Consider the following 9,416-nt stretch of genomic DNA (forward strand, 5'->3'; position numbering starts at 1 on the left):
ACTAAAAAAAAAAATCTCCCCCCCCCCCCCAACTCTTTTGTATGTACAAGTCCTGCATTTGCTTTCACCACCAGCATTCACATGCTGCTTGCCTTAGAAACATAAGAGCCACCAGTTACAACTGCTGGCCAGTATCACCACACTCTTACCGCTCCTCACCTCCTTCTTCCCATTTGTCACCGCCAACACTGCAGAGAGCCCCTCCAGAGAGCCCCTCCAGAAAAGGACCTGCATAGCCTCCCCCGTGGACCGACACACAGTGCAGCACCCACAGTTCCCATTCCAGCTGCCAGGCATCGGTAACATGTACCTACAGGCACCAGTGGCTCCCCAAACAAGTGCGACTTTTTTCAAAAGTGAACCGCATTCCTTCAGTTACCCTTCATCAATCTGGAATACCTTTTTAAACCTAATTATCTATACACCTGTTATCTCTTAAATAAAAACCCTACTTTGCACCATTTTCACAAATGTTTGAGGAGCTGAAAAGAAGCAAATAGAGTAAGACTTAAAAGGAGCATTTCTATAACATGCAATACTTCCAAATTTCCAATACTTTAAAATTTACTTTCCAGCAAGTTACCCAGTGTGCAGACTCATTTAGTATACTTCAATACACAACAGCATATACTTCCTTATTTCTGTAATACAGATAATCAGTTTACACCTTTCAGAGCATCATGTGGCATCATTATAGAAAAGGATAAAATAAAAAAAATATTAACACTTGCATAAATGTATCAGAAGATTATAAAAGGTAACACAAGCTTTGCAGTTGTAAAAACAGTATTATTTAGTGTTACACATCTATAATTTCAAAACAACAAGATCAGGTCTTCCTTCATTTATGCCCACAAATATATAACCAGTTGGTGTTCTGACAAGAAATTTGATCCAAGTTGAAATCTCTTTTATTTCATATTCTTTGTTAAAAAAAAAAAAAAAGTGAGAGTCTTTCAATTAAAGGAAATTAATTTTTCTTGTTTCTATATGGCAGAACGTCTAATGAGGTGACATATCTGAACACCTTCTCTTCCAGTTGATAAACACAGATCTAGGAGAGACAGGCTTTTGTCAAATTTACAGGCTTTCAAAAGAGCAAATATTAGCTACACATATATACTATTACAACAACTAAGTTTTAATATCTGTTAAGTTGTTAAAGGAAAAGAGTGGGTGCTTAGTATCTTACAAGTATGATTTTGTAACGTCATTTGCCTTAGCATCAAGAAGAAATTTTCTGCACTTGCAAAACTCCTCAGAAAGTCACCAACAGTGCACTGCTCACTATTTATGAAGTGATTAGCATAAACAAACTTTTAAGCTGTCAGCTGTAAAATACTGCCTGTAAATGTTCTGCTCTCTCTACAGGTAAGTTTACGATCTCCTTTAGGATATGAGCAACTGTAATTACAGTAAGTCATACATTTCAAGACTACAAAAATCTCTCTAAACTCTCAAACCGTACTAAGTGTATTATTCAGTACATAGTAAGGCATTGTGTATTTTAAAAAGCAACATTAACAAGATCCAGGCCAAAGATTTGTCAAAAAAATTCCTGAAACAGGAAATAAATACTTATAAACGAGAACATTAGAAAAGCAAGGTCTCTGAATTAAACAGCATAGCTTGTATCAATGGGCAACCGAAACAATTTATGTCATGGAGAGTCAACATTTACTCATTTGACAGTAATTAAAAAAAAAAAAAAAGTTTAGAGCTGTTCTATGGCTACCAGTGGAAAATAAAAATAGCTTCCCTCCTCTTCTCCCCCTCCCCATCCTGCTTTAAAAGCCAGAAGATGTGGGGTTGTAAAAACGTGAAAAAGGAAATGGTATGTGTGAAGTCAGCAGTTCAGCAAAGTGGCTGACTGGCCATTAACAGCTTTAAATATTCTTAAAATGCCAGTCTTCCCACATGAAAGGGTATTTTAATGTTATATTCAAATAAATAAAAAATACAGCTCACAGCACTTATATTTCTGCCTTAAGTAAAACTGCCCATTTTAATAGTTTACTAGTACATATTTACGGTAGTACAAGAGCTCGACAAATTGTTTAAACATTTTGGTGAATTCAACTCACTGAAACCTCTGTGCTGTTTTCCACTTCCCCCTTCAAGCCTGGAGTACTCTTCCTGAAAACATTCATCATCATCAACCTGGCTTTGTTCAATGCCCAACTCAAACTTCTTTCATAAAGTAAACTAATTAAATTATGAACCAAAAAACCCCAACAATTTTGTATGATTAGCACTGGCTAAGAGCTACATACCTGCATGAAATTCTCTGTACACCCAGAGACAGCTCCTCTGCCTTCAGCTCAGCCCCCCTTGACACAGAAGAGAGCTCTCAACTATTTGTTCTGTGAGGCATGGAGCATACTTTTAGCACAGTGTAAATACAGCAGGTAAGGGAGAAAAGAAATTGCTGTTGCAAACATAGTAAGAGATGCCCAGATGCTAGAGATCCCTATAATGCTTTTCTGTGCTTGTCTTTGGCAGACAACAAGCAATACCATCAGCTTTAAAAGCAGCAGTCACAGAGAGTATGTGTACATAAGTGGACAAGGGGGAGAAAGACAAGCAGAGGAGGGATGGTGGAAGAGGGATTTTACAGCCTCTTAGGCAGCTTTGGCTTCCTCCCATCTACATTGCCTCCAAACTTGAACAGGACTCTGGAAGCTCGGTTCAGATATGACCCAACAGAGCCCAATCCACGTACCACACAGCCCACAAATCCATCCCTGTGGTCCAGATTTTTTATTCATCCAACAGAGTATCAAGAGAAACACAAGAACTTTTAGTCTGATGCAGAAATCTGTAATAGTCAAACACAGTGTACCATTTTTTTTTTTTTCCACTGAAGGCATGGAGAACAGTCTTGCTACATTTCTGCACAGGGTCAGGCTGCTGCCAGCACCCCGGTGGCGTTAGCTGGTTTCGGAGCAACACACTTGCCTCCCCTTGCTTGTACTGAATGCCAGCAGCAAGGTACTTCTGCTACCATCCTCTTCAAGTGTTTAAAGTATCTGTTTCACTCTCCCCTCTTGAGAATTCAAACAAGGTAACGACATCTGGGCTCCCTGCCAAGACAGAACTTGCCTCACCGCATCTATCTGCTGGTGCAACACACGGCAGCGTACCCTGGCTTATCTAAGGCAACAACTACACTGGTCCCATGTACTGGTGTCTAATCAGGGCACAAAACCAATCCAGCCAGAACTAAAGAAACACTTAAGCAATTTCCTGATAGCTCCCCCTTCCAGAGGATGTTTCTGAAGGAAGAAAACCCCAGAGAGCGCTTGCAGTCTCCAGGCACACCCACAGCCCCACACTGGACTCACCTGTGCTGCTGCTGCTACTGATGGTTGTGCTGTTTCCCCAACTTCTTCTTACTTCAACTAAAAACTAAAACTCTTCTTTAAACCCCTTCCCCAAGGGAGGGAGATCATCCTCCATGCAGATGTTGCCAAAAATATTTGTCCACCTGTTTGAACAAGCATTCACAAGGACCATTCAGTGCTGCCAGACATTTCTGCAGCTAACAAAGTGCTGACAGGTCAGAAAAGACAAGACAACTTCAGCGCTGGGAAGACTAGAGAGCTGCAAATACTCAGCTGTAGTATTTGCCACACTCTTCAAAAATGGGAGAAGCTAAAAACCCCAAATCATCAGGAACATCCACAGCAAGTCCATATCTCTCTTCCCCACTTCCTGGGACAATTTTCCCATTATAAAATTTAAAAAAAAAAAAAAAAAAAAAAAAAAAAAAAAAAAAGGGACAGGGAGTAACGGGGCAACCTCCTCCTCTACCTCTTCCTCAGCACGGCTGCACAGCCGTCCCTGGTTATGTGCAGCTCCAGGACAGAGGGAGAGCATCTCCCTTTCTGCTACTTCTAGAGATCACCTTTCTGGAGGCAATCCCCACTCCCTCCTCTCTCCAGTGCTTACATCATTGAGCACTGGAGAACATTCAGACAAGGACCTAGGTAGCATTTTCCTACAACAAGTTGAAAAAAAAAAATTACATGTCACATACAAAGTTTTCCAGTAACACTGTTTATTTTGTGATTAAAACCAGCACATACCTTCTGACCTTTCCAGAAAACTGCTGTCTGCCTCTTTATAGCATTCCAGTGCAGGGTACACACACAAGAGATTTAGTAGAAGTGCCATCAAACATGCTACAGCCCTTTTAATCTCTGAACCCCTGACAGACAATAGCAGCAATAAGGAGTTCCACCAAATTTAGCAGCTCTGATACCCTTTCACATTCCTCCACATACAAGACCCACTTTTACAAACTGTGCTTTTTAAATGGGCTTTTAAAAGTGCCCCAAGAATTGCACTCCTTCCACTGAACCTTCCTGTGTTAATCTCTGCTAGATTCCATACAGTACATAAATAATGGTACATGTTTCATTTTAGGTATGCACCTCATTAAAATGGTGCTACCCTCTTGCACATTTTATAAACTTCAGATGCTCCCTGAACTAATGTATGCTAGAGATGATGAAAGGCTCAACCTCATCTTTGCCCTACACTAAAAGGGATATCGTATTACCTTGAGAAGACAACAGACTTAGATTTCCATCAAAGAACTTCATCCCTTTCATGAAAAGACTGAATTCCCTTGGTATCTTAAACAGAATTTGAGCTGATTTAAGCCGAAGGCTTAAAATCAAATAATTTATCCAGGACATCTACCTTTAATGCAATGTCTCGCCTGGTTTTAAATGACAACATACAAATGGGGAGCTGCACAGAAAATACACGGTTTGTGGGTAAAAAAAATCAATTCAAAACACCGTTCATCCTTAAGCTGCATATAACATTATTCTAACAAATGTGAAAAAGTACTTTAGGATTAGTTGGGACGTAAGATATCTAGACAGCATCTTTCTTGTGGAGCAGAAAGGCCATCCTGCTGCTAAAACAAATGGAAGAACACTAAAATTCTGATAAAGGTTTTAGTATTTCAGAAAAACTTTGATATTAGGCTCTGCAAGTAATTCTGAAAGGCATGGAGAGAGCACACAGAACCACTACAATAAGCACACACTCAGTATTGCATCAATTTGGATCCAAAACGATCGAACACTACCCATAAAGCAGGCGCCTTTGTTAAAAGTCCAGAACTACGTATCAGTCTTGAATCTACACTGCTGAAATAAGAGCAACATGTAACTTAGCATCCCAAAGAAGTGTATACTTCTTCAATTCATTTAGATCCAATATAAGAAAATACTGGATTTTTTTTGTCCTATTCCAAAGGTACAGAAACTAAAGTAACAACTTTTGGTGACAGGGATCTTGGCAGGAGAGTTGTTAAGGGTAGGAGATAGTATATCCCCTCTACTACAAATGGTCTAGTTTTATATACCTGTGCCCAATGTCCACTGTATACAAGAGAAAGTATCAGAGCAAGCCCAGATAAAACAGATAAGGCAGCTTGTAAAGAGAGTTGCTGCTTTCTGAATGGCTGTGATGCAGCTCCTGACTTTCCTCCAGATCGATGTCCTTGCTGACCAACCAACAGAGAAGAGATACAAGTACCTCTGAGGGGCATCGTCACCATTTATGCATCGGTTCCTCTTTTATGTCCTTGCTGATCAAGCAGAAAGACTAACAGAGAAGAGATACAAGTACTTCTGAGGGGCGTCGTCACCATTTATGCATCGGTTCCTCTTTGTCTATACACCGGCTGCAGGTAAAAGGGGAGCCTGCTCACTCTTGGCTCAGATACCTGAAGCCACCCCTCCACTGTGGCAGCCTCAGCTGGCTGGTTCAAGAACAGACTGTCTCACAAGGTCTCCTTGCCCATCCTGCAAGGCAATAAATAGACACACCCGAAGAGATCACAGATACGGGATGCAAGTTTTAGACAATGACAGGAGTCTGTACATGCACACTCACACACACACACAAGTGGACTGAGCTCTGGTCACTCACCAAGTCACCTCTCGCAGCTCCTAGGAGCCAGAGGAAGCCACCACTGCTGCAGGAGCAAGGGGCAGCAGGAGCTGGGTGCACACCCTCAGCCCCCACTGCCCACGCAGGTCAAGTCAGCTGGTAGGTGTGTGAAGTGCACACATAGGAGAAATAGGATTTGCCCAGAAATATACTCTTAAAAGAAACTATAACTTATTTAAGGACTTGACTGTTTCGCTTTTTAGAGGCTTTACGTGAAGCAAATGAAGTCTCTCCACTTAGACATCATATATAAAGCTGTTCACACACATCACGTGTACTTCACCATTATCAGTCATTGCTACAACACAAAAATAAATTTAACGGCATATAACTAATATTAAAGCTTCCTACCACCATATCAAGATATCACCAAATTACAGAAGCCTTGAACCTTAAAAGAAGCCTTCAAAGAAACCACACAAATTGTATCAGTAAAACACTCTCATATATCAAAGCACAAATTACAGTAAAAATGAACCATACACCAAATCATATTGGAATATTAATAAATATTCTGGGACTTCAGATTACATTGAGCCAAACTGCAAATCGGAAGTATCTGAAAAAATACCAGGACTGCCATATGTAGTGAAAACACCTGTAACATCCAAGCACAAATAATTTTCTGTTTAACATTTCCGTTGTTTCGTATTTACAATCTGATCTATTAAGCCTCAACAACTTTATACGGGATTTTCTGGCTTTTCCCACGTGCTGGAAAAATCTCAGAGTTGTGGGCCATTTATGTTGCAAGTCTTAAACTTTAAAGAACACAAACGGCACAGTCCTTTACATTTAAGATTTTAATCTCTGGAAGAAGCAATCAGCACTAAGGCTGGATGCCTAAGGCTATTTCTTTCAAATGGGAATAAACAGAAACGTGGAGGTCAACAAGTTGCTTAACAGCCTCCTTTGTGTAGACTCCTTGAAACAGTGTCCGGGTCTCTACTTCTAATTTGATTTATATCTACACTTAGAAAATATTACAGTAGACTGTCAAATGGTATTTTCAAAGGTTATCTTAAAACATGCAAGAATAAATGTATTTCAGCCATCCTTGTTTGAGGTAGGTGTATCCAGGCGAATAAGAAAGCCAGCTGCACTGTCCTGGACAGTTAATGACAAACGTCGTTTCCTGTTAGTGACGCTATTTAATATCAAGGGATAATTACGGAATACTTAATTTCTCCCCATACACTCACTTCATTATGGATCAACTGCAACAGTAAAGGGAGTAAAGAGGACTCACCCACAGCTCACCTGATGGGAGATTTTATACAGTTTTTAGAGATCAAGTCTTATAAATTCTGCATGAGAGTTGGAATAGTAAGAAAACAATGAGGCAAAATAATGAGAAAGACACCCACGTACGAAGGGCAGAAGGAGCTATCTACGTTTACTTCAGGCTTTTTCACATTCTCTCAAGTAAAGCTGCGTCGTTGTTTTATACACGCAACTTTTAGACAGATAGTGGAATTAATATTTTCTCAATACTACAAATTTCACTCTAGCAAAAAGAAAATTACACTTGGTTTTGTAAAGGAAACACCCTCTGACGCCTCTTTTGAACTGAGGCAGCTACTCCAGAAAACAATGCCTCTGCCTTCTGAGGACACGGTAGCTGGACGCAGCAAGGACAGCTGCAGCAAAGAAAAAGACATCTGCACATCCGAAGTAAGACTATACAAAGTCAGAGGAAACACATTTTACAGGACTGTCATTGCTTCTTCCCTGAACCTGCATATATCAAGATCAACGCTTAACATAGGACCAGATTTTACGAACAAATTAGAGAAGGTCATACTTGTGTATCTACACAGCATCTAATTAGTATGGAAGTAGTTTATACTTGCAGCTGCAACACGCAATCAAAAGCTAGCATTTGTTTCTTCTGCATCTGAACATTACTACAAAAATACATAATACAAGCAACCTAAAAGATATTACAAAAAAATTACTACATTATTACACAAATATTAGTAAATATGTGCACCAAATAGAAAACTAGAGCACCAGCTCCATCAGACGAGTCTTGAACAAAATGAGTAAACATTACTTTCATATCCAATATCAGACTCTGTTGAAATTAAAAGCCATACAAGTACTTCCAGGTCTCAATTTCAGTTTTACCACATAGTCTTCCTCATCGCCTCCTGCTCGCATTACTGTGAAAGTTCCACAAATAAAAGTAGCGACAGAAGTGTCTTCAATGGACCTTTTTTTTCTACACCAGCTCAAGTAATATCATCCTTAAATAGTACTTATATTTTACGATACCCGGAGAAAATCAGTTCCCCCTGCCCCCAAGCATGCAGCCTGGTTGTACGCCTAATTTCCCCAGACACGCTGCGAGCAAGCCCACTCACGTGGGCTGTGGGTTGCTGCCGTCTGAACAGCACTTGATGGGGGCCTGTGGAGAACTCATACACCACAATGCGTTCACTCCCTTATTTATTACCTGATGTTAATATGACAGCTTCAAACATAACTGTAACACAGTGAATGCTTTCCTGCCGTTACCCTTCCCATCTGCACAAGTGCTGCAGTTGTTACTGACCCTAAGTAACTGCTTCACTGACTGCTTTTCTCTGCCGCTTCCGAAGAGTAAGGTGCAGTATGAAAGCTTTAGAAAACCAAAGGTTTAAGACTGCTACTTTGAATAATAAAAAATCCATAACCAGTCAAACTTGAAGAGCTGTTTACAAGTCAGATGCAGGATGCTCTGAAAAGCTTCCATCAAATCTACAAAGTCTATGCTTCTTAAGTTTTAACCACCAAGCTGACATCAGTTAGAATATGTATGAGTCACAAATGAGGCTTACATTATTAGATCTCACTAAGATATCAGTATTTCACCTCTTCATTAAACCTTTTTAGGCTTTAGGATTGTTTTTTGTTATCTCCTATAGCCTAATTAACCAGTGAGAAACAAAATAACTGCAGGGAGAGGCATCAACTTCAAACTGCAAAAACGACTTAAAATTTTTTAAAAACATTTGAAGTGTCTATTGCTAAAGAACAACCAAGCATAAAATGTAACTTCAAAACGAACTGAATTACTACAACACTGCAAGCTGCTTTGCAGTTTGCCGCAGCAGCTAAAGACAGCGATGATGCACAACACCCTAAGAACAGAACTTTTCATACTTTATAACTACTTACTTTGGACCATCCCATACCTATGGGAAATATGATTCCCCATGCAAGATACCGCCTTCAAGTCGGCAATCAATATATGCCATAAACGCAGCCGCAGCGCACCGCAAACCGAGTGCCCGGCAACCGCCCCCCGCTTCACCGCCCAGCCTTCCCCCCCACCCCCTAACCAAACACAGGGGCAGGTTCCGAACTAAATTTTAACGCGTACCTCGTTTTCCACGTTAACAACCGCTTTCCAGGACCTCGCCACCCTCACCGATCGCCAGGCAGCGAGGAGCGGGGCA

This window comes from Pterocles gutturalis, unplaced genomic scaffold, assembly GCF_000699245.1.
Source record: "Pterocles gutturalis isolate BGI_N339 unplaced genomic scaffold, ASM69924v1 scaffold12230, whole genome shotgun sequence".
NCBI lineage: Eukaryota > Metazoa > Chordata > Aves > Pterocliformes > Pteroclidae > Pterocles > Pterocles gutturalis.